The sequence below is a fragment of the Eptatretus burgeri genome, chromosome 3 (assembly GCF_056783735.1).
Source record: "Eptatretus burgeri isolate ZD-2024b chromosome 3, Ebu_testis_v1, whole genome shotgun sequence".
Taxonomy (NCBI): domain Eukaryota; kingdom Metazoa; phylum Chordata; class Myxini; order Myxiniformes; family Myxinidae; genus Eptatretus; species Eptatretus burgeri.
This window is the reverse complement of record NC_140963.1, coordinates 23,344,733-23,370,747: the sequence shown is the minus strand read 5'-3', so window position 1 is coordinate 23,370,747 and position 26,015 is coordinate 23,344,733. Positions and strand designations below refer to the sequence as shown.

Sequence of the window (26,015 nt, the reverse complement as noted above, 5' to 3'; positions counted from 1 at the left end):
ATCAAGATGTCTCCTACTCATCCAAGGACCAAGTTACTCTATACACTCCTATCTTTCCTATGAAACTCCTCCATCTACCCCACAAACATAACAATATTCATTTAACTGATTCCTTCATTTCATCCACCAAAGGTGTATGGAGATTATGTTTTTGCTTTTGTCTGTCTGCGAGTAGGATCTCTCAAAAATATATGGACGGATTCAGACTAAACGTGGTTGACAGGTTGGGTTTGTGACTAGGACAAATTGATTTGATTTTGGTGGAGATCCGGATCCGGCCTATAAGTGGGATACAAAACATAAACTGTTCAGCCTGGCGGAGGTATGTGCTTTACTGAGTGCAGTTCGAGTTGTCCTCCACCCTCCAACAACGTCGGAGATTGGGGACATTAAAATAGTTATGTCTGACTGACCAATTGATCATCCATCCATGTACTTTTGTGGACGTGATATTTAAAAAAACATTGAACATTTACCTTTCATATTGCAGACATCTATTTATCGTGATATTATCTCAACCTGATTAGATCACTGCTGTGATTGGCTGAATTGTGTTGCCATGGCAACCATCTCGGTAACTTGGCTTGTGTACGTGATATTTCAAAAACCATTCCAGATTTAGCTTTCATATTATACAGATATATTCCTCGTACCACCCAAAAGAAAGGGTGACTGAAATGTCAGCTCTTTACTTTCTTGGGGTTGGCCTGCTTCTGAAAAATAGTCATGGAATCAGTTTTCTCCATTTTGTTATTGGTGCTGTGTCTGAAAGCTGATTGCCTTGCAGGTTCCTGAATCACTTATCTCCATGTTGTGGAGGTTGAACAGTTTAGCATACTTATATGAACCATTGGCTCATGATGTTTCAAACTTAAGTTTAAATCCCATATACTACATGTCCACGAATATCCCTGTAATTCATATTACCTTACACTGACATTTACTTATGTACAGGCTCCACAATGAGCTTCAGATCAAGGTTAAAAATTTTTTTTAAAATACTCTATCAACAACAGATGTCAAGGCTTGTAGATGAGCTGGAGCATAATATGCCCGGTGTTGGCTTCAAGGTTAGGGGTGGTGGGCTTTGGATCCTGAGTTCAAATCCCACTCAGATGTTGAATTAATACCAGGTGGGGTTGACTTAGGTCGGCAAAATGAGTACCAGCTTGCTGGTATCCTGTGTTGGAGTGATGACCCGTCCAGGATTGTGTCCAATAGCCAAGGAGACTGCTTTAGCAGCACCGACGCTCTGCACAGTATAGTCCCAATGAATGAATGGATGGATGGAGCATAAACAGTTTTTAGCAATTACCTGAGAAGGAAAAAAGAACAGTAGTAGGGTCAATATGCTGACTAACCCTAAAAAAATTGCAAGAAAACGTTTTATGGTGTTTTTCAGTAGTGTTTGGCTCAGAGAACAACATATCAAAAGTTGGCCAAAATTGGACCATCAGAAAGGGTGTAAATATGACGTCAAAAAATATGGCCACCATTAGAGCAAAATACCTAATATCTATGCATACCTTTGAAACAAACAGTTCTCAACCACTTTATAAGTGACAAATAACGATAAAACGTATTACTTTATAAGTACCAAAACAGGTGAGGTTGCTGGGAGTGTCCCAAAGTCGCATCATGATGTCATTCATTGTGTCATGACGTCATTCATGACGTCATGATGTAATTTTATGTGATTTCATGGTAACTTCCAAATTTATGAAAACATGTTCACAAAAATAGTTTTCATCCTGTTTGACCAGATGACATCATAAATTCAATGATGATGCCAAGATCGTGATGCCACAACCATACCTTTCACTAAGGCGCAGTCTTATACACACAAAAACAACAGCCATGGAGAACAATGTGTTCAATTTCTTTGAAATAATAACCGGGTAGTTGGTACCAAGGAAGTCATTCCAGTTGGGACACCCATTACTGCTTTAGCAAAAAAAAGTCAGCATATTCGTCCTCGTTTTCATCTAAAATGGGTGCATGGTTCATATTTTCACAGTTGCCATCTTGGCAAGGTCCACAAGCCCCTGTGCACTCAAGTTCGTACTTCTTACAACTACATCTAAGTGTGTTGCATCCAGCCGAGCAGTTGCAGTGAATCATTTTTAGCAGAATATCAGGAGCAGGGTTGTTGTCCATCATTACTCGTGCGAGATTGTTCCCTTGAATGTTCCAGCCCCATTTTGTAATGTCCATGTTATCACTCCGGCCCATCCATACCATGACTTGAAGATAAGTTTGTCTTGAGTGCTGTTTTGTAGCTGAAGTCGTGGGGGGCAATCTCTCTGGCGTTACGAATGTCTTTGCTGTCGCCACTTTTTTGCAGAGGTAATTGTATCGAAATGATGCTTGAGAGTCAGACGTTTTCCCATTAAACAATGACACCATTGCCTTGCAGCCAGCACTTTCTACAGCATCTTGATCCGTATTTGGAGCACAGAAAATCTTTGAACAGGAATGCAAGACAGAATCACCTTTGATGAGTTTTTGGAACACTGATTTTTTTTCCCAACCCCAAAGATTCTAGAAGTAGTATCACATCCAGTAAAGGCATGGGCAAACAACAAATCAGTACAAACATCATCTCCGAGTAACTGCTTCAAAACCTTTATATTGTAGACATTTGGTTTCCCTTTGTCTGACCGAAAGTAAAGTTCTTTACTATCCATTTTCCCATGATAGAGAAGCAATATTAGAAGATCTGTATCTTCTCCGATAAGCGTAGTTGATTTGAAAGTGGACATTGTGACAGCTGCTTTCACTATATCCACATCTGCATCCCCCTCTGCCTGGACAACATGGCAGCCTTTTTGCTTCAGGCATGCTGATATCATATCAATAAGTGACTTTTTGTTATTTTCATTGGAAAGGAAATCATCCTTCTTCCCCACAAATGTAGTTGTCTCTGTAATGTTGACAGCATTTCTCACAGTTGTTGTCTTCCGTCGCTGGTGGGTGTTGTCCTTTGTGCTTGGTCCCTCATATCCATCAAATACCACAGTGGCTTTTCCATACAGTTCCACTGTAAAAGATGCATAATCATCGGCAATTGAACTGTAGGTACTTCCTTCTGTCCATTTCAAGCGATGTAGAAGGGAACCTCCATCTAAGACGTAGTGATCTGTCTTGGGAATAGACTGAAGGACAGCATCATCCACGGACACAGCATGGTTCTGTATCGCCTCGAGAAGCGCTATCTTCCTGCTATCTCGTTCTTGCACAAGACACACGTTTGATTTTCATTCATTTTCAGGGCCTGAAACATAGAATAAGCTTTGTTTAGAACGGAATTCTTTATATAGGTACAGTAAAATTAATCAGATGTGAAGTATTTTAAAGGCCTACTAGGCCTTTCCTTATATTTGACAGTTTGAACTTTCACAATTAAGTACAAGTTTTATAACTATTATTTTCACCGAGATCAATATGCTGATAGTGTTTCATTGTAATGGGTTTTGTAATAACTGCACAACATGCATGTGAATTGCTATTACTTAGGGCCCAGAAAGATAACAATCATATGCAAGGACTGGGCCTTTAACAGGCACGTGATATGACACAGAACAACACTATTTGTTTATAGACCTACATGTAAACAACACCTAACAAGATCAACCCTGGCAATGGTCTCTGCCCTACATATAGTTTACACCATGTACGCCTACACAAGAAATGCACATGGCCTCACCAGTGTTAATTGAAGTCAAACTGAATGACTGTCTCATGAGAAAAATGGCCATTGAAAGTTTTTTAAATCTTACCTGTGTGATCTTCTTTAGTTTTGAAACATATTGTCATTTTCGATATCATAATTCAACATTTTGATGGAAGTGAAATTTGGAAAAATCTGAAGCTGATTGGAATCCTTTGTCTTAATATTCTGAAGATGTTTGTAGATGGCAACACTGTAACTCTTGGTGCTTGATCAGGAATAATTAATGAACTTCCATGCCTTCAGTAATACTACCTCTGTAGTAGTATGGTCAGTGTAAGTTTAATCACGTTTTTCTGTAGTACTTGGTCCAGAGAACAACATATCAAAAGTTGGCCGAAATCGGACCATCAGAAAGGGTCAAACTTTGACGTTAAAAAAAAGATGGCTGCCACTATTAAAAAGTGCCTCATTTCTTCTCATATCCCATCATCTTCGCTGTTTTTACACATATAAGTGTAAAAATAAAGTTTAAAACTGTTCAAACCAGTCTCTCAGTGAATTCGCCATTCTATATTGAACATTGCATACCCAAGTGACGTCATGAGGTAATCTATGTCGTCATGATGTGACTTTTTATTATTTCACAATTATGTGGCAAATTGATGATGATGAAATTTTTAGTGGTGAAGTGTCATCACTTCAGATGATGTAGTGAGATGATGATAGAAAGTGTGCCAAATTTGGTACTTTCCTCACAAAATGCACAATTGTTATGCTATATTTAGCTCAGTTGCCCCACTAGTGGGGCAACTTAGCATAACAATTGTGCATTTTGTGAGGAAAGCACCAAATTTGGCACACTCGTAGCCGAACATATTATGAACAGATTTGGATATTGGGCCATCTCAAATTCAGCTGCTGATGGCTGTGGCAGCCATTTTCCACTGCCATCAAAAATTTGAGATGGCCCAATATCCAAATCTGTTCATAATATTGTTGCGAATTCGCGCCCACTGGCGTGCGGACGGCCACGTAACTCGGATTGCGGCACGTCGCCCACCGGACGGACAATTCAGTCGTGACCCTCCGGGAACTATTGCCCGGAGCCAGTCACGGGTGGGCCTTTCGACCTCACCACAATCGTGCCAATCGGCCACCCGCGTAGGATAGGGTTGTTCGCAAAACTCGACCTACCTAAGTACCCACGCGGATGGGAAACCGGGCGATCGCACCTCGCCACAGGTCGACTCCGGACACGAGCCGCTTGGGCGGCCCGTTCCGTGCTATCGGGATAACCGAGCGGTGTTATCGTCGACCTGGACGGTTCAGATTAATTACTGGGATGTTGCACCCACTATGAACCCCTTACGTGAAGCAAGATGTAGGGTCAATAAAAAAGGGAAAGAGACGAAGCAGAGCGGGAACAGTTCAACAAGCAAGCATTTTTATTCACACACACACACACACACACACACACACACACACACACACACACACACACACACACACACACACACACACACACACACACACACACACACGGAAGGCACGTATTTACAGTCATACAGTAATGGAAAATGTACATATAGCAATTAAAACAAAAGAAACGATGCAGGGCTACAACCAGATACGCGCACACACGGCAACACTTAAACAGTTCTACTTTACGAGACATGGCGCCACAAGATCCATACAAAAACCCCAAAAAGAAAATGGTGACTTCCCTTTGGGCCGTCGAGTCCCTCTCCCACGTCCGTCGGCGTGGTCGCGCCTGGCCGCGACTCCGATCCCTGGCGTGCCTCGCGCCGGCACGTGTTGGCCACTCAACGCCACGGACGGGGTTTCCGGCACTATCTCAGCGCGGATAGAAGGGGGGAGGGGGGAAACATGGTTGCTCGAGGTCGTGGTGTGGGGAATGGCAGACGCTCCGTCCCACCAGCGGGGTCTCGGGACCGCACCACAGAAGACCAGGCCAGCGGCCACCACGCAGAGGAGACAAAGAGGAAGAGCGAGCCGGAAGAGAGAGAAGAAGACGAAGTCAGCCAGAGCGTGAGCGCTCCGCCCGTGTCCGACTTTTACTGCCCGGGGCTCCACCCTTCACCCTGCCCCCATTTTCAGCTCCACCCTCCTTCGAGAGGGTTCTCGAAGAGGGGCGTTCCCTCTCCCCGACCGCCTCACCCTGGTCATCCACCAATCGGCGGCGAGCCGCCCTCCCCCCTTCCTTCACACCAAGCGCGGGGAAAAACAGGCGGGGAAACCCGCGCGTCCTCGCAGTTCCCTCCTTTGCGCCTTTGTTTGCCGTTCCGAAGCGGACGTAGTGGCGAAGATGTAGTAGCGTGGATGGTGGAGGTGGCGTGGTTGCAGTGTGGTTGGCGCTATGATGGGGATGGCGTGGTTGTTGAAATGTTGTGTGTTTGAAATAAAAGATAGAAAAAGAAAAACGCCTAACTCAAAGCGTCACAGCCCGGGTGGATCACATAAATTCCCTCTATACAACGGGTTTGGGCAAACTACACATGTACCTATGAAGATATCTCACCTGAGGGTCCTTTATGGTGTAATGCGAATTTCCACAGCCGTTACAATATTGTTGCGAATTCGCGCCCGCCGGCGTGCGATCGGCCACGTAACTCGAATCGCGGCAGGTCGCCCACCGGACGGACAATTCTGTCGTGACCCTCTCGGAACAACGCCGGGAGCTAGTCACGGGTGGGTCTTTCGACCTCACCACAATCGTGCCAATCGGCCACCCGCGTAGGATAGGGTTGTTCGCCAAACTCGACCTACCTTAGTACCTATGCGGATGGTTAATCGGGCGATCGTACCTCGCCGCAGGTCGACTTCAGACACGAACCGCTTAAGCGGTTCGTTCCGTACTGCAAGATAACCGAGCAGAGTTATCGTCGACCTCGACGGTTCAGATTAGTTACCAGGAACTTACACCCACTACCAATCTCTTACGCGATGCAGGATGGAGAGTCAACAAAAGGAAGGAGACGAAGCAAAGTGGGAACAATTGAACAAGCACATTTATTTCACACACGCAGACAGCACAGAAGGCACATATTCAGTCACAGTAATAATAATAAAAGGCACGTATTCAAGGACAGAAAGAAACAGTAAAAGAGAGATACCACCGACTAAGACCGACACACGGCAACACTTACACAGTTTTACTTAACAGACGGCGCCACCACAAGCATTTACACAAAAAGCAAAGGAAAAAGAAAGCCACCCTCATAGGCGAGGAGGCAGGCAGGTCCGTGGACCAAATGTCCGTGGATCCTGGAGGATTGGCCAGGTTCACGAGACCAGGGAGGTCTTACCCGCGTCCTCGTGACGCGATGGTGGGCAAGCCGCAATGTTCGCGCTGCTGCGCCCCGACTCCATGCCCTGGCGTGGTCGGCGAGTCCTCTCTTGCGTGCTCCGCGCGAGCGGTCTTGTTGGCACCACGTTTAGGGTGGGGGAGGAACGGGGGCCCCCTCGGCACTATCTCAGTGCGAATGGGGGGGGGGGATCGCTGATGCTCAGGGAGAGGCGTGTGGCTGGCTGGCCTGGATCCCGCGACGAGTCGAGCGACCCCCACACCACAACCTCGTCGCCGTCCGCCGTCTTCCCTGCAACTCTTCCGCAACTTCACTCCAAGCTCAACTGACCCTCTTCCAGTTCCACTCTCCTCGTGAGTCGCCTTGCGCTCGCATCTTTATAGTCTCGGGAGGAGCTGATATGCAAATATGCGGATCAAAACACGATTGGAGGCGGGGCTACGCCACCCTCTGTTCAGCCATTGGTCGGGAAAAAAGGGGCGTGAACCTCCCTTGATCCGCATATTTGCATAAACGGACTTCACATACACGCGCTTGGAGGCGGGGACAAGCCGCCTCGCGCTCGCCCATTGGACGGAGGGGAAGTGGGTGTGAAGCATTTTGGATCCGAATTTTTCCCTCGGAAAGGCCGCCATTCGCGCTCGCGGCTCGCTGCGTTTGGCACCAATCGCCGAACGGGCCCTAGATAGCCCGACGTTCAGTGTTCACAGGTGGTGCGGTTGTTGGTTGTGAAGGAGAAAGGCGAAGGTGGTGGAGGGTTTTCTGTGGTGGTTTGATGGTTATGGTGTCGTTTGGGAATGTCGGTGAAGCGATGTTTGCGGGATGGAGTTGTGAAGGGAAAGGTAGTGGCTGTTTGCGTTGTTGGCGGCTTCATGGTCGAAAATAACCATAGAGAAAGAAAAATGGCTAACTGAAGGATCGCAGCCCGAATGGATCACATAAATTCCCTCTATACAACGGGTGTGGGCTAACTACACATGGACTTATCGAGATATCTCACCTGAGGACCCTTTATGGTGTAATGCGAATTTCCACAACCGTAACAATATGATAGGCTACTCGTGTGCCAAATTTGGTGCTTTCCTCACAAAATGCACAATTGTTATGCTATATTTAGCTAAGTTGCCCCACTATAATTAGTTGAAATGAAATCTTTATCTGAAAAATCTGAAACTGCATGAGACAATGCGAGTGAAAAATTAAATTTATGACATTCATAACCCATGCCAAGAAACTATTTGAAATAATGGGGTGCATAGATGATAATATGGGCCATAATAGCAGTGGTATTTTTGTGTTCAGTTAACAACGGTATTTTTGTTCAGAATGAACGTGCGAGGCGAGACTATGCGCTCCACGAGTGCTGTTCTAGTTTTAAATGTTTTTATTACTTGTTTTATACGACAATGAGATCATAATTTCTGCTGAACTCGGTCTTTTACCTTCCAACTGTCACTCAAACTGCTGCATTGAGAAGCTTGAGACTTCACAGTTTGTCTCACTTACTATATTGATGGCTGCATGAGACAAGCAGCATGAGGTGCGCACTGGAGTGTAAGGACTTGAGATTGTACCTTTCTTAGTAAGTTTAATATTCGTGAGTGTAAGTAGTTGATTTTGATTTTGTTCAAGTTAATTTCGATTTGAATGAAACAATTTGATGTTCTCCACTCATGGCAGAGCTTCTTTGTTTTTGACTTGAGAGACATTTGATCACTTATAAAATCACAGGTTCTCAGTAATCTCTTTCCTTTCAAAATTTTGTGATAACTAATACAGCAAACATTTACGTTTTAGTTAACATTACAGGTGTGGAACTATTTTATGTAAAACTGATTTAACCCTTTGAACCTTGAGCTCCTTGGACTTTCAGCTTTCCCACCCTAGGCTCCTTGGAAAAAAACCAGGTCGCTCGGGTATGTGGAGGTTTGAATCGCGGCTAGGAAAATGGCTGCTTGGGTTCGAAGAGTTAAAACGCAGGAAGGCCATTGTAGATAACATGGTGAAAACTAGATCTGCACTTGGTGGAGTGCATACATCCGCCAGGCTGAACAGATCGGCCTGATCTGCATCTGGACCTTAACCAAAATCGGATTGGCTTGGTATTGTCACCTACCAAACCCATCCACCAAGTTTTATCATCACTCATCTCCAACTTTTTGAAATATCATGCTATATATTGTTTTTGGCCCTATCTCTCAATGGTGAGTAATCACTTGGGAAATTAAAAAAGATTCTCATATCTAGATCTTCACCCAAATCGAATCGATTCGTCTTTGTCACACACGCAACCTGTCCACCAAGTTTCGTCCGTACCCGTCAGTAACTTTTGAGATACCCTGCTCACAAAAAAAACACAAATAGGAGTGAATACAGGAATGTCCACCTTCAGTAGCAGAGATAATTAAAGTCCTCACAAAGTTGCCTGAAACAATTTCCTCTGTTTTTTTTATTTTTCCTTGTTAGGAGCATTTTCCAAAAGTGACTTCACATGGGGTAACCCCTTTAATATTCACGAGATTCAAAGAGAACATTTTATAACCTTTTAAAAAGCAATGACAGCATGTGGCCAGGACCTGGAACATGGCCCGAACCCGAGCTTCACCCGAACACACCTTCCTTACAAGGCTGGCACAGCTTGCTGGATTCATCTAGCCAGAGATATAAATACCCAAGCTATTCCCAACTCCAATCCAATGTGCAGCAATTTATACGAGATGAATGGCATTATTTTTTCTCATCGTTGATGTTTAAATTTTATAACTTGTAATCCCCAAAGGGACTGACGGGATAGCCAAGAGGTACTCACTCGACTCTAACCTGACTAGCCAAGGTTTGAATTCCAACCAAGCTAGAAACTGTCATTCCGGTATTTTACAGGATTAATAGATCTGTGTGCCATCCCTTGGAGGGACGTTAAACTGGACGGCAGACGTCCAGCCTACCGGCATTCGTTAGTGGACGTTAAATATTGCACAGTGTCCTTCACGAAGAGGCGAGCTATTGCCGACACCATGAACAAATTACAAATTCCTGCCTTAGCTACTGTCGGGAGATGCATGGCAAACCATCCTGCATGATCCTATCCTAAGAAACTGCTTCACCAGAACCAATGCTCCAACACAGATATTAGTACATCATATCAGAAGCCCTCATTAAACCGAATTGAAGTGCCTCGAGTATAACACCACTTAAGTTTGATGTGAATTCTGAAATAATTTTTAAGAATCGCTTTGATTCATTCTAAAATTGCACCACCAAAATGAATGTATGATTAAAACTAGGACGGTACTCTTCGATATTGCGACGTCACCAAATATGCCTCTGCCGACATCATCACATCATACATACTTGTATCAGCTTTGATTTAAACCCCTGAACACAGATTCAAATGTATTTGAACAAGTGTGTGTGTGTGTGTGTGTGTGTGTGTGTGTGTGTGTGTGTGTGTGTGTGTGTGTGTGTGTGTGTGTGTGTGTGTGTGTGTGTGTGTGTGTGTGTGTGTGTGTGTGTGTTTTTCCTCCGTAACTCCAAAACTATAAAAACCGAGCAGCCTGAAACTTTGCATGCATACTAAAAAAAGACTCCAAGGAAGTGCAAGAGTGAAAATTGGGTGTTTGGGTTAATTAAAACACCCCTTTTGAAAATAATTAATGGCCTTATTTAATTACATCTTTTATCAGGCGCATCCTCCATCTCTATCCTCTCTATGGCATCTTAAGGCGTTTCCTGGGTAACCTCACTGAGGTCTGAAGCCGCCATGTTTTTTGGCCTGCTCAACCATGCCTTCATTTGGAACAGGCTGTCATGATTTCTTCACAAGAAAGTTTGTTTTCTTCACTTTCCTCACTCACATTATCGAATGCCTGTTCATCATAGCTAATAATTATTAGCTATGATGAACAGGCTGTTATAATCGCTGTTTACATCACTTTTATAAGTACTATAGTTTTCAAATTAAGAGCTTGGAGTGATTTCGGGAGCAAGCAAGGCTATGTTCCCTCCTCCATACATACACAAGAGAAAGTGAAATTTCCAAAGCAATAAATTTATCTTTTTCTTCTGGTTGGAGAATTATATTGAGTGAACAAACCATTAAGGAATAACGAAATTAACCAGTTTCATTGAGCTATATGATTTAATTCATTCACTGCTTGACCTCACTCCCTGTCCCACAGAAGAACGTTGTTCGTGAGTGGAGTGTTTATGTCTATGTCTAGACAGTGTTTGTCTCCATAGCATCTGCCAGATCTGTGTCAATATTTTTGGAGGATTTGTGAGGTGCTCTAAAGGGAATCAAAGCAAATCCACTGAAAAATTGGATGTTTTAAAATAAAGTTATTACGTTTGCGTGCATGTACCACATGACACGTAGACAGACGAGCAGGCAACATGGCTGATTATCTGCAATGTTTATTTCATGAGCAATTAAACTTTGCGATGTCTCCAAGGTTGTTCTGCATGAAACAGCAACTCTTTTGTGGATAAAGTCATTCCTTGAATGATTTCATTTTATTTCTTTAACTGCTGCAGGCACAGTGAAAAACCAGCTTTAAAGTTAAAGGGATCCTATATGGTATGCAGCCGCAGCCTGGCCACCTGTTTCTCATCAACCATTTAATAGGAGTGCTTGAATGAGTGCTTAAGGCACTTGCCGAGCATCCTTCAGTCAACAGCGGAACCGCGCAACGTCAATCTGAGCAAGTCATTCACTCACTGCAGACGCTTTTGCCACGCCACTTCATCCTGAGTGAGTGGTCCGTGCTCCATCATCCTGAGCGAGTGGTTCATGTTCCATCATTCTGAGTGAGTTGATGTAAAATGACACCCAATTTCCTCGCTGTTTGCCCTATTAACATGTTTTCTAAATTACCGAGCCAAAATTCCCCCCCCCCCCATCACATGCGGCTGTTTATAAACATTAATGTTTGTGAACATAGCCCTGAAACGTCAATATAAATGCAACGTCATTTTTTGGTGAAAGCTACTCAAGGTTTTTGGGTTGTATGCAGTTCATACTGGAGTCAGTAATTACACTAACTGCAACCTGCCGATATCGGCCAACCATGTGTGTGTGTGTGTGTGTGTTGTGTTGTGTTGTGTTGTGTTGTGTTGTGTTGTGTTGTGTTGTGTTGTGTTGTGTTGTGTTGTGTTGTGTTGTGTTGTGTGTTGTGTGTGTGTTTTTTTGTACAGAAATCATAACATTTTCTCTCTGGTATCTCCATTCCCCCCACCCCTCTCTCTCTCTCTCTCTCTTTGTCCCATCCTTGCTTTACCCTCTCCTTGTACAGTGCAGCACTCTCCTCCCACAACTCTCTGTCTCTGTCTCTATCTCTATCTCTATCTCTCTGCCTATCTCTGTCTGTCGCTGGACATATCTGGACGGTGGTTATGTCGAGACAGTGTTTGTCTCCGGATGGGAGTTTGTCTCCGGACATATCTGGGTGGTGTTCATGTCTGGATGGGAGTTCATCTCTGGATGTGTTCCGACAAGAGTTTGTCTCCGGACGTGTCTGAGCAGTGTTTGTCTCTGCACAGCTTGGCTCCGGATGCGTCTGAGCGGTGTTTGTCTCCGAACGTGTCTGGGTGGTATTTATGTCTGGACGGTGTTTGTCTCTAAACTTGTCCGGGCGGTGTTTGTCTCCAGACGGCTTGGCTCTGGACGTGCCCGGGCAGTGTTGGTCTCTGGACAGTATTTATAGTATGACCAGTAGAAAATGGATTTCAGACATCATTTTGTTTCCATCTTCACTATTATTCTATGCAGAAGCATTCTGAGAAGACAGTATGAATCATAATTAATGCTCCACCGCATGTCTGCCTTCCCTTCCCCTCACCTCTTGCTGCCTTCCCCCCCCCCTTCATTTTCCCTCCCTTCTCACACTCTCCCTCTCCCTCCTCACACTCTGCCTCTCTCCTTCCTCTCTCCCCTACCTCCTCTTTCCCCATTTACCTCCTCACTTCCTCCCGTCCCTCTTCCCCCTTCCTCTCCCTCTCCCCCTCTTCCCCCCCCCCGTCTCAGTATTCCCGTCAGCTAAGTGACGGGTGGTATTTGCTCGTATTAAATAATTCTGGCTGCCATGTGTCCAATCAGGTTGAAATTTCTTGCGTATGGCAGTAAAACAAGGAAATTAGACACAGGTGGAGGCCATTCAGCCCATCATGCCTGTGCCACATCAACACCACACTAATTTATGAACACAAGATCAAAATGAGAAAATGCAAAGTTTTTTTTTATTTATATTTTAAATAAACTGTTTTTAGTGTGTTTTTGTATTTTCCCCCCAAGGAGCGGGGAAATGGGCTTGGATAAAAAAAACATCATCCACACACCACCCCTTGACAAGACCCCCACCAACAGCATTCCGTACACACGCATACAATCGTCCATCAATGCTCACGCCACCAAAAAGTCCGGCCAACATCCCAATACCCCTCAATCTCCATAACTTCCAGGTACCCATCTAATTCCAATTTAAACTTATCGACTATTTCTGCTGCCACTACCTTTCCAGGGAGGCCATTCCATGCATTAACTACTCTCTGAGTAAAAGACCCCTGCCTTACTACCATCTTAACTTTCCTCTTCTTTACTCTCAAGCTATGGCCCCTGGTCCTATCAGTAATCACTGTCTACTCTGCTAAATAATTCATCTGCACTTATTTTATCTCTCCCTTTTATTATCTTAAACATATCTATCATATCTCTTCATCACCGCCTCCTTTCTCATGTATAAAAGCCCTGTCTCCCTCAACCGCTCCTTATAGCTGAGTCTAGCTAGGCCAGGAATCAATCTAGTAGCCCTGCGCTAAACCCTCTATGGTATCAATATCCTTCCTGAGTTGTGGTGATCAAAACTGCACACAATATTCTCGATGTGGCCCTCACTAAATTCCTGTACAATGTTAACACCATCTCTTTTGATTTATAAATTATCCCCTCCGAATACAGCCTAAATCCCTATTTGCTTTACCTATAGCTGCCTTTACCTATAGCGGCACTGTGCTGTCTGATTACCTCCCATATCTATTATCTACTCTTCGATTACTGAGCTGTTCCTTTACTTCCTTGACTCCAACCTGGATCTCCTGTAAAATCCATTTCTCACCTCCTTGTTTAAGATCATGTAAAAGCCCTTTCTCACCTCCTTGTTTAAGATCATGTAAACGCCCTTTCTAGATACTCTCAGCTATTGGCAATTCTCCTGACTGTTCTTGTGTGAAAGTTGAAGCAAAATACCTGTTTAATAAGCCTGCCATCTCAGTTTCATCACTAACCACTCTCCCGGTGCCATTCCTCAATGGGCCCACACTGGTCCTCACCTGTTCTTTTCCTCTGATACACTTAAATAATGCCTTGTTGTTATGTTTAATATTCCTAGCCATGTTCTTCTCATACTCTCTTTCCACCACAAAACCAATCACATTCTGATAAGAGGCAAACAGAACATTTTTAAGGACGTAGTCATGACTGTTTCAAATGCAAATTCCTATGGTACGTCCTCGAGCACTTTCAAGTTTTATCAGGTATTTGCATTGCTTCGCTGTCCTCCTCCTTCATGACTATTGTTTTCTTCATTTCAAAGATACAATGACCTGTGTTCTCAGCAAATTTGTTATTCAGCACTTATCAATTAGAATTAAGCATTGCTGCTTCTCACTGGCACCAACCAAAGCAGCTTTACTTTAACTTGCCAACCAAGTGAAATAAAGAAAATATTATATTGTTACACAGTGAACAAACACACTATATCTATTCATTGTAAAACAACCATCAGGATGCAATGATCCATTATCAAGTATATTTTTAAGCATCAGAGCAGCAAAGGTAAGAGAGGGTTATATATTTCATTTTAACTCAGCATGGACTAATAGCAAAATCTTTCACCAGACCTAGATGTGCTTGGACCAGCATTGGGATTATACATTCATTATTATTATTGCCATACAGTTTGAAAGTCATCTGGTTTGAAATGTTCAATTGGAGTGGTACAGTGGTGGTGTTCAGCATTTACTAGTGGATTCAGCAGAGCACTTTCTCAACATTGAGAATGGCAAACAATATATTAATCAATGATCCTAAGTTTTAAAAAAAGATATGTTACAGTTATATGGAATTAACAAGATCACAGTATATTTCAAGATCACAGAACAAGATCACAGGCAGTCCAATTTGCAAATGTAATGAGTTCTGATGAGATGAGCAAACAAAGAAACTTGCAGGCAGTCCATTCTGCAAATGGAATGAGATTATTTCATGTGCGGAAATGTCGTTGTGATTATCGTTTTAAAAATAATAAAATGCTTAATGTTTTATATATTTTATTGGGATGTATTAAATTGATCTATGTTATGAAATTGTTTCAATACTTGTTTCAGTTGATTTGGGTGATGGTTTGCATATTTATTGCTTTTGGAATGGTTCTGTACGTCCATCCATCCATTGGGACCATACTCTGTGCAGAGCGTTGGTGCTGCTGAAGCAGTCTCCTTGGCCATTGGGCACAATCCTGGACGGGTCGCCACTCCAACACAGGATACCAGCATGCTGGCACTCATTTTGCCGACCTCGGAAGGATGACAGGTAGAGTCAACCCCACCTGGTATTAATTCAACAGCCAAGTGAGATTTTAACTCAGGATCCTTGGATCCCAAACCCACCACCCTAACTATTAAGCCAATACCAGGCACAATGGTTCTGTCCATTGTGCATTTCCCCCACTCCCATGGTCCTTGCCTTGTTTGGTTGATTCCACATTTACATTTGATTTCTTTTCGTCACAAAACAATTCATGTTTTGTATCTTTTTAAATTTTGGGTTGCGTGCACTAGCCCAGAGATAAAGTAACTTACTCGCATTGGAATCACCAGCATGGCTTCAGCAGTTATTGAGTGAGGTCGGGCTACAGTTTTACATTGTTTTAGAGGGGAGGAAGAAGTACAAATTGGTGTTTTAGCGATCTCTTGTTATGATACTATAGCGATTTATTCTGGCATGTTTTAAAGTCTTGGTAGTTCAAAAAACGCTCGAGAATAAAAGGTATAGCTTTTAAATGCTTATGACTTCAATCAATAGTGGTTTATAAGCATATCATTGTGTACACATTTGAATGGGAAGCCTTGTGTACACATTTTTTTCCTGTATCGTTCCTCTACATGGAGTACGACCATACTCCATTATTTTATTATTTTATATTTTTGAAGCTCATTCTAACCACTCACTGACTCACTGGCTGATATGAATGTTCAGTCCTTTCCAGGTGACGTAGAAAGCTGAAAATCCGTGTGCTGAAGGACATCCAAGATGATACACCGGGAAAATTCACAGAACCATTGAAAGCACCTGTAAATGAAAATATATATAAATGCAGGTGAGCGAGATGAAACAATGGGGAAGCACGGTAATTTTGCATGCCGATGGATATTGAAGCAGATACACTGGGGAAAGTCACAAAACCATTGGAAGGCGTCTGTAAATGAAAATATTCGAAAATAAGTACAGCGTCGTTGTGTTCACATTATCTGGTGGCCATATTGGATTTCATGAAAAAAAAAATTCCCACAATGTCATGGCTCCTATAAGAGCAAACACAAAGAAGGTAAAACAAGTGGAGCAGGAAACAGGAGGGATTGGAGAAGGCAGCAGAAAACAGTGGGGAATAGACACATGAGATCTGTTGAAGGGATGGGGTGGGGGACACACGGGAAACAAGATGGACACTACAGGGACTTTCAGGAAGGAAAGCAGGGAATTTGAAGGAGGTGGGTTTGGGGTGGATTAATGGGGGTAGAAAAGATCATGGTTTTGGATGGGGAGATAAGAGATTGTGGTTAACAGCAGTTTTGAAGGCCTGGAGAGAAGAGTGGGATTGAAGAGTGTGTGGGAGTTTGTTCCAAAGATGGAAAAAAAAAAAGAGGAATGAAAGAATAATGGTGAGCAGTGATTCTTGATTTTGGTAGTTTTACCAGAAGGGATTGCTGGCGGACCTTAAGCACCCTGCAGAAATATGGGCGGGACGGATAGCAGACAGAGCAGGGGGCAAGGCCAGAGAGGAGATGGTAGAACACAGAAAGGGCACCGACCTGCCTGTGGTGAGAGAGCGAAAGACCCTAAGACTTAGCCTCATCAGGGGAGATACCAATTATCTTAAATGCCTTGGCTTCCACAGTGTGAAGCCGAGAAAGGTGAGAGGCGGGAGCACCAGCCCAGTGGGGACAGCAGTGCTCCACCAGGCTGTGGATGAAAGCATTGTATGTGGTCAGGAGCTTTGTACGTGGACGGAGGATGCCCAATCGGCGACTGGCTTTGGAGGCCAGCTTGGAGATGTGGCTTTCCCAGGAAAGATTGCGGCAGATAGTGAGACCCCAAAAGTTTGAATGAAAATAATTCTTCAAGAGGATTGTTGAGAAAGGAGATTTTTTTGGGGGGGGGGGCGGGGGGGTCCAGATGGTCCTTTTGGAGAGACATAGTGAGAGTGTGAGATTTGTCAGGATTGAAAGACATGTTCCACGTGTTGGACCAGCTTGTGATTTTATCCAGATCTGCAAAGAGTGAAGAGGCTGCTGCTTGCATATCTGAGGGATGACAGATGGTATGGCAGGGTGTTGGCTATGCCTGGTGTTGGCTCAGTGGTTAGGGTGGCGGCTTGGGATCCTAGGGTCCTGAGTTCAAGCCTCGTTTCCCGCTGAATTAATTCACCAGGGGGTTGACTCGGCCTGCCATCCTTCCGAGGTCGGCAAAATGAGTACCAGCTTGCTGGGATGACCGAGTCATTCGAGTATCCTGCGTCGGAGTGGCGACCCATCCAGGATTGTACCCAATAGCCAAGGAGACTGCTTCAGCAGCACCAACGCTCTGTCCAGAGTATGGTCCCAATGGGGGATGGCAGGGGGTAGAGTCATCAGCGAAGAGATAAAGAGGATTTTCCAGAGAGTCAGAGAGATCATTGATGAACACGAGAAAAAGAACAGGGCCCAGAACGCTACCTTGAGGAACTCCAGCCTGGACAGGAAGAGGGGATGAGATAATTCCATAAAGGGCCACACGTTGATTGCGACAGAACAGGAAGTCTGCAAGCCATGAGTGGAGATTGCCTTAGATACCATAGGAAGAGAGTTTGGTGAGCAGGACGGGGTGCCAGACCATATCGAAAGCACGTGATATGTCTTGGGAGATGGTTCTGATCTCATGTCTGGCATTGAGGACCTCCATCCATTCCTGGAAAGGAGGAGCAGCAAGTCCAGGTTAGAGTGACCTGGTCAGAATCCAAATTGATGATCACAAATCAAGCCATTGGAGAAGGGGAATGATTTAATGTCAGAAGTGATGATGGATTTCATAACCTTGCTGATGATTGCGAGAAGGCTGCTTGGTCTGTAGTTGCAAGGATCTCTTTTTGCACTGTTTTTGTGCAGGGCAGTAATGTTTGCTGATTTCCAAGTAGATGGCAGATGACCTTGAGCAAATGAGAGTGTGAACAGAACAGAGAGAGGGTGAGCAAGAGCAGAGGAGCAGGTTTTGTGGACACGTGGGTTGATGCCGTCTGGACTGGTTGCAGAATCTGAGTCGAGGTTTGAAAGGAAGCTTTCCACCTTGTCAGAAGAGAAGGACACAGAGTCCAAGAACAGCTGGGTGTGACTGGCTAAGATGGGTACAGAAAGCGATGGGTTTGGGACGCAAAATTTAGAAGCAAACACAGAGTTTAGGCTTTCAGCATTTTCATGTGCAGTGTCAGCAGTGCAGTCATTTGAGGTAAGGGAGTGGATGGAGGGGGAACATACACCAGAAACAGACAACTAGACGTCACCAGGATTTTGAGGAGGGAGACAGACTTGAGATGAGAAAGATGTTGTTTCCTGGCTCTCCTAAGGGTAGTTAAAGGAACTGAGATTGCCTTCAGTTGGATTTGCCTTCCATGAGGCAAAGGCAAGTTGTGTCAGGACAACTGCCTCACCACAAGCTTCAGTGTACCACAGGTGGGAGGAAGGGTATGACGACTGAAGATGAGATGGGATAAATCTGTGCATGAGAGAGAGCCAGTTTCTTTGTAAGAAATCCCGGGACGAGTTGATGTCAGAGAAAGTAAAATTGCGAGACTCGTCGAAAAGTTTGATGGCTGCTTAGAGACCCTGCCAGTCGGCCTGAGGGAAATGCCAGACTCATGGCGCTGATGTGCTTTTCTAATAACAGCGAGAGTCTGAGAGAGATGTTTATTTTCACATGCATGTGGTCAGATGAACCGATTGGAGCGGAGGAAGTACAGCGGAGCGGAGCAGATCTTTTCTGGGAAATTTGTCAAAATCAGATCCAGAAGAGATGGAGTACCATTGGTTGAGATCTTGGTTGGGAAGTTGACAGATTGTGTCAATCCCAATGAGTCACAGAAGTCTTTTTCTGAAAAGCCATGGCAAGTGAGGGAGGTACCCACACCTAGCCAACTGGCATGATGGCAATTGAAATCACCACATATGAGGAAGAGAGAGTTGGGATGAGAGGATAGAAGTTGGTCCATCTTTTCAGCGAGTGAGGTGTAAATGGAGTCATCACTGTTTGCTGGATGGTACACTACACGTATAAACATGAGGTGGGAGATGAGGGCAAGCCGTAGCCAGAGGTATTCCCGGGGGTGTGGGGGAGTGAGGGCAGTGCATGGAGAGTGAGCAATAGAGTTTTTGATGAAAAGAGCAACTCCACCACCACGACGAGGCTCAGGTCTGTCAGACCAGAGGAGGAAGGAACCAGGGAGAGATACTCGGGTGTAAGAGACGTCTTGAAGGAGGAAAGTTTTTGTTCAGCAGATTATGTCTGGTTTGTCATTGGCAACCTGTATGGAAAGATCTGTTAGATTTGAGCGAAGGCCCCGGATGTTTGAGGTCCACATTGTGAAGGAAGTCGGAGGCAAGGAGGCTTTGGGTGCAGGGGAGGGGAGGGGAGGAAAGGTTGAGGGATGAGAGGAGGTAGGGAGAGATGTTGACAGAGTGTGGGGGATTACAGAAGAGCAAGGGGAGAGGGCCGGATGAGGAGGAAAAAAGACTCAGTGGTGATGGGATGAGGAACAGTGTGGAGTACTAAGAGAGGAGGCAGAGGGTTGTTGAAGATTGGAGGAGATGGAAGGATGAGATGGAACAGAGAGAGGGGGGCAGGGGAAGGAGGCAGCTTTGTGAAAGGGGAGTGAGGGGAGATTGGAGGGAGAAGGGTGAGGAGGGAGAATTGAGGGAGAAGGGTGAGGGGGGAGTTTTTGAGAAAGGTGAGAGGGAAGCTTGGAGTCGGAAGAGTGTTTTTAAAATGGGTCCTTCATTTTTCGATCTGTTGAGTTCAAACTTTGCATAATCAGATCCGGGCTGCCATTGTCAATGACATAATCGATCACTCGTCCAATCTTAGGGCCCTGTCACACCTTGACGTTTTAGCTAGCAATGGCAACGTATAAAAACGTATGTAAAAGGTTGGCGTACGCTGAAATTTTGATTTTTTTTTTTTAAGTTTTGGGCGTATTCATAACGTGTTGGTCGTATGCATAACATATTAGTGATGGGCACAGAACGTTTCGTTGTGTGATTGATAACTTTTACCAACGAATGCTTAGCCTGTTGTCGGCGTTCACAACCTATGCCCAACGGTAGTTTAACTTACGCATAGCGCGCTAAACGTATCGCCGGCGAACTCGTGGCGTAGCCTGTTAAAAACCTGCCGGACGCCGATTTAAATCATAACTGCCTGAGAATTTGAAGTGTCAACATCGCAGTCACACCTTGACGATTTTGCCAGCGTATGCCGGCCTATGAAAAATGTGTCTAAAACGCGAGGCGCACGTCAAATACGGTATAGGTAAGTTGTGTATACGTTAAGAGTAGGCTGGAAAACAATGAAGTACGCTGTCATGTTACGTGGTACGTGTAATACGTCATGAAATTTCAAGCATGCTGAAAATTTTACGACGTATTCTGCGTATGGCTAACACGTTCCGCATGCATTGTCATATGTTCCTGGCATGCTCCGCGATCGTTTACACACGACGGACACATGTTACGTGTAGGTTACTCATAAGTCGAAACACGTCAAGGTAATATCTAACATACCCGCAACCTAATTTTCAACCAATGGGTAACGTCCTTTTAACCTATGAGTAGCGTGCTCTGAACCTATGTTTAACGTGCTTGAAACCTATGAGTAACGTGCATTGAACCTATTTGTAACTTGCCTTGAACCAATGACGAGCGTGCTATGAACCTATGAGTAACGTGCGTTTAACCTATGTGTAGGATGCTTTGAACGCAAGTATAACGTGCTTCTAACCTTTGAGTAACATGCTATGAACCTATTTGTAACGTATCTAAAACGCACATTGTCGTATGTAGACGAATTAGATTGACGTCTTCCGGACGACCACAGAACTTACTGAACGTGTTTCTAACTTGCATCTACCATGTAATGGCGTATTGGCAGCGTTAAGGGGAATTGGTATATACAAATGGGCTTCACAAGAGGAACCCATCATTGTTCCAGACTCCAGGTTGAGTAGATGTCAATGCCAGTAGTATCAGTAGTAGTAATACTATTAGTAGTGGTTGGTGTGCGTGACAGTAGTAATAATAGTAGTATTGGTAGTAGTAGTAGTAGGTCCATGTCAGTAGTAGTAGGTGAGCGTGATGGGGAGGGTGTGGGTGATGATGGATCCTCTTATCATCCACGAATAGGAGACTACTTTGCACCATTGTTCGATGTTCTTTTCGGCTAATTTTTTCCCTCGTTCCCACGATGAAATATTTCTTTGTTTTACTTTGTAAAGTATTAAAAACGACTTTGACAAATGCATAATGTACTAGTAATGAACACAGAATGCTTCTATAACTTATAGATAAGGAATACCAACGATTGTTTATCGTGTTTTAGTCGTCCACAACCTATGCCCAACGATAGTCGAGCATATGCATAGCGTAATAATTCCCAAGCACGTTATTCATAGGTTATAAATAAGTCACGGGTACCCTAAACATTACTTTGATGTGTTTTGACGTATGAGGAACTTTCAAGTAACGTGTTGCGAAGTGTGAACAACGTTCGTGTAGCGTGCTTTCAAAACGTTACTCATAGGTTAGAAATAAGTTTCGGGTACGCGAATGTTACCTCTACGTGTTTCGACTTATGAGTAACATACAATTAACGTATGTCAACGATCGCATAACGTGCCTACAACGTATGGCCAGCGTAGCGGAACGTGTGAGCCAAACGTCGAGTACGTCGTAAAATTTCAAGCATGCAAAATTTTTTGGACAACCAAAAAGTACAACGTTTTAAACCAGCGTAATATGACCTCTGGTAGTGTTTTTCAGCGTGCAACTAACGTACACATAACGTACGCAGAACGTATTGGACGTGTGCCAGCGTTTTAGACAATTTTTTCATAAATCGGCATACGCTGGCTAAATCGTCAAGGTGTGACAGCCCCTTTAGTGGGGCATCTCAGTCCTCTTCATCGGTCATGTTACATTGTAGGTACCCTTTTGAAAATCCAAAAATCCATGACGTCTTAGGTGGCATTACATCTTTAACTTATCTAGCAGGAGGTCGGTGATGCTTGCCTATAATCATAAAGCTTCTATTTATTATGTACCTATGTACAAAGCACAGTTTGTTGGGTGCCCAGCTTTGCCCGGTGCTGTTCTAATCATGTTGGCATTTTGAAGAAATCAATTTTTTTTTCTTGTTTTTGTTTTTTTTCTTGGGGCCTAAAACACTTCCCGACACCCACTGAGGAGTGGGGTTGAGGATCGTTTAGTATTACCTTTCACATCGCTACAAAGGCCTCGGCACAACAGAGCGATGAAATAAATAAACTTTCTTTTCAAAATTTTCAAAAAAATATTTTCGGCAAAAAAAACACTCTGGCATTAATTGATTAACCTCTGAAAGTTTGATGAAGAACCATTTGGCCATCTCTGAGAAAAATGGTGACACAGACAGACAAACATCTCTTACAGTATAGATGGTTGATTTACAAGAGAACATTTTTAATAAAGTGTTCATGTTAATAAGGTTAATAAAAAAAATTTTTCCCAAAATAATACATTGGTAAATTTAAATAACTACACGTTTAAGATATGTATCATTGAAAACCGGGATGTTTTTGTTGTCATTTCATTGATACTCAGATTTTCAAGTCGAATAATACAATTGATATTGCAATATACATGGAGAAAGGAAGAGGGAGGTTCGGGATAGGGTTAGTCACTCAAACCCTTGGGTCTCACTATGAGCCATGATCTTTCTTGGGTAAACCACATTTCAAAGTTGGCCTCCAAAGCCATCCGCCGACTGGGCATCCTCCGTCATACAGCGTCCTTCCCTGTCACACCTGAACTCCTGTCCAGCAACAAGGCCTTTATCCACAGCTTGATGGAGTACTGCTCTCCTCTCTAGGCTGGCTCGCCTGCCTCACATATAGCTCAGCTTGACACCATGGAAACCGAGGCCTTCAAGATTATTGAAATCTCCTGCAATGAAGCTGAGTCTATGGACCTATCACTTCGTCATCATCGACAGATCTATGGTCTCTATCTTCAACCACCTCCTTTCTAGTCTTGTACCATCTCTTTCAGTGCTTTGTCCCCACCCCCTCCCACCCCCCCAGGTTTCTGCAGGGTGCATGCAGTCCATCATCAACCCTCTTCTCATCATGTAAAGTCAGGTATGGGAGCATGCACAGGAGCAGCGTGTCGCTGCATCTACTTTCCGCCAATACTCCAGGCGCCTCTGTCTGGCCATCTCCCAGGCAGATGCCTGGCCCATCCCAATCTCCTTGAGATGCTGATCAACCTGCTGCAACTACGAGGCACGTGGTCGGCCCATTGGCCTCCTCCACTCACGAGGCTCCCTCGTTGAGAGAATCTGGTGAGCAGGATCAACGTCAGGAAAACGAGCCACATGTCCATACCACTGCAGCTGATTCTCACACACTATGCAGGTCATAAATCTCATTTGTGTCTCTCTCAGCAACTGCTCGTTGGACACAAAATCTGACCAGCGAAAGCCAAGGATTCTCTAAAGAGACCTGGTACCAAAGGAATTAAGTTGCCATCTCAGATCTGTGGTCAGAGTCCAAGTCTCACATCTGTAGAGCAAGACTGCAAGCACCAAGGACCTGAAGACTCAAACTTTCATCCCGCACAGGTACTGGGAGCCACACCCCATGATTCAGTGAATCCATGACTCCCCAGACCCGACCCAGAAATATATTGACCTCTGCCTCACAGCCAGCAGAGACATGAATATCACTGCCAAGGGAAATGAATATCTCCGTGACCTCAACATCCTCACCTCAAACAGGTACAGACAAGGTAGCAGCATCCAAAATGTCATTGAAAGCCTGGATCTTAGTTTTGACCCAGGAAACCCGTAATCCCAGTGGCTCCGACTCCTCATTCAGCACCTCAAGGACCCCCGAAAGGATATCCAGAATCTCCACAAAGATGACTGCATCATCTGCAAAATCAAGGTCAGTGATCTTGACATTCCCAAACGATGCACCGCAGCTTGATCTCTCTGACATCCTCCCCAGAATCCAGTCCATACAAGCACTGCAAAGTGTGGGGGTCATTACACACCCCTGACGAACTCTAGTGACAACTGGAAATAAGTTAGAGATGGTACCACCACATCTCTCAGCATTCTCAGTTCCAGAGTAGAGTTCAGACATCAGATCGATCAGTTTTGGTGACACCCCTCCTCCAGAGGGCATCTGGATTCACTGAATCGAAGACTTTTCAGAGATCAACATAAGCTGCAAGCAGCCCCTGCCAAAACTCTCATCTGCATTAGGTGAGGACCCAAAGAGCAATCATTGACCTCTTTGGTGTAAAGCCTATTGCCGTCATTGGCATCTCCCGCAATGAGGCTGAGTCTTTGGGCCTCTCACTCAATCACCGCAGGTTCGTCGGTGGTCTTTCTGTCTTCTGCCGTCTCCTCTCCAGTCTTGCCCCCCCTGCTCTCTCTGCGATTTGTCCCCACCACATTTCCACAGGGCGCTCAAGGTCCGCCAACAACCCCCTTCTGGTAAAACTACCAAAATCACGAATCACTGCTCACCTTCACTCTTTCATTCCTCTTTTTTCCTGCCTTTGGAATAAACTCCCTCACTCTATTCTTTCCCATTCTTCCCTCCAGGCACCCTGCCCTACTCACCAAACTCTCTTCCCATGGTATTCAAGGCCATCTCCACTCATGGCTCGCAGACTTCCTCTCCTGTCGCAGTCAACGTGTGGCCCTTTCAAAACAACTGTGCACCACCACCTCTTATCATCCCCATCCAAATCCTCGATCTTTTCTACCCCCGATAATCCATCCAAGCCCACCTCCATCAAATTCCCTGCTTTCCTTCCTGAAAGTCCCTGTAATGTCCATCTTCTCTTCCCCTGTTCCCCGTCCCATCCCTCTCCCTTCCACAGATCTGCTAATGTCTCTGTTCCCCACTGTTTTGTCCCTCCCATTCCCTCCCCTCTTGTCTCATGACCCCTTGCTGTGCGTTGTGTGTCAACTCTCACACGAGCCTCGACAAGGTATACAAAAAAGAAAACAAAAGAAAAAGCCTCACTGCTCTGGACGTTGTGCTCAAGCAGATGGTAGCGAACCCTATCAATAATTATCCAAGCAAAGTCCTTGCCCGGCACTGAGAGCAGCGTCACCCCTCGGTAGTTGTTGCATTCTTGGTGATCACCCTTCCCTTTCCAGAGAGGGACAACAAAGCCCCTCTTGCAGTCAGTTGGGATGATGCCTGTGTTCCAGGCAGAGCACAGAACTGCATGCAATGACACGAGTGCAGCATTTCCACCAGCCTTGAGAAGATCAGCATGAATGCCACAGATCCCAGGAGATTTACCCCATTTCAACCGGTTCACTGCAGCCCGTGTTTCCACAAATGAATGTGGATCACAGTTTATTGGAGGGTCAGTAAAAGGGATAGTAACACCACTGATATCCAACTTGACAGCTGCTCAAAGTAACCGGCCCAGTGAGCCTT

General features: G+C 44.6%; 1 protein-coding gene and 1 long non-coding RNA gene across 2 annotated transcripts in view; one reads left to right on the top strand and one right to left on the bottom strand.

Annotated features, from left to right (window-relative positions):
• Nucleotides 1-26,015, top strand: part of LOC147029551 (vacuolar protein sorting-associated protein 33B-like) — a 144,387-nt gene that overhangs the window by 115,995 nt on the left and 2,377 nt on the right. The window contains exons 15-16 of the mRNA XM_085872697.1: nt 15,464-15,583; nt 16,250-16,370. The gene's annotated coding sequence lies outside the window, so the exon portion shown is untranslated. The remainder of the gene's footprint in view (nt 1-15,463; nt 15,584-16,249; nt 16,371-26,015) is intronic.
• Nucleotides 13,273-26,015, bottom strand: part of LOC147029549 (uncharacterized) — a 45,844-nt gene continuing 33,101 nt past the window's right edge. Inside the window, exons 2-3 of the long non-coding RNA XR_015055946.1 lie at nt 16,230-16,342; nt 13,273-15,232 (exon numbers count right to left, since the gene is read on the bottom strand). This is a non-coding gene — a long non-coding RNA (uncharacterized LOC147029549). The remainder of the gene's footprint in view (nt 15,233-16,229; nt 16,343-26,015) is intronic.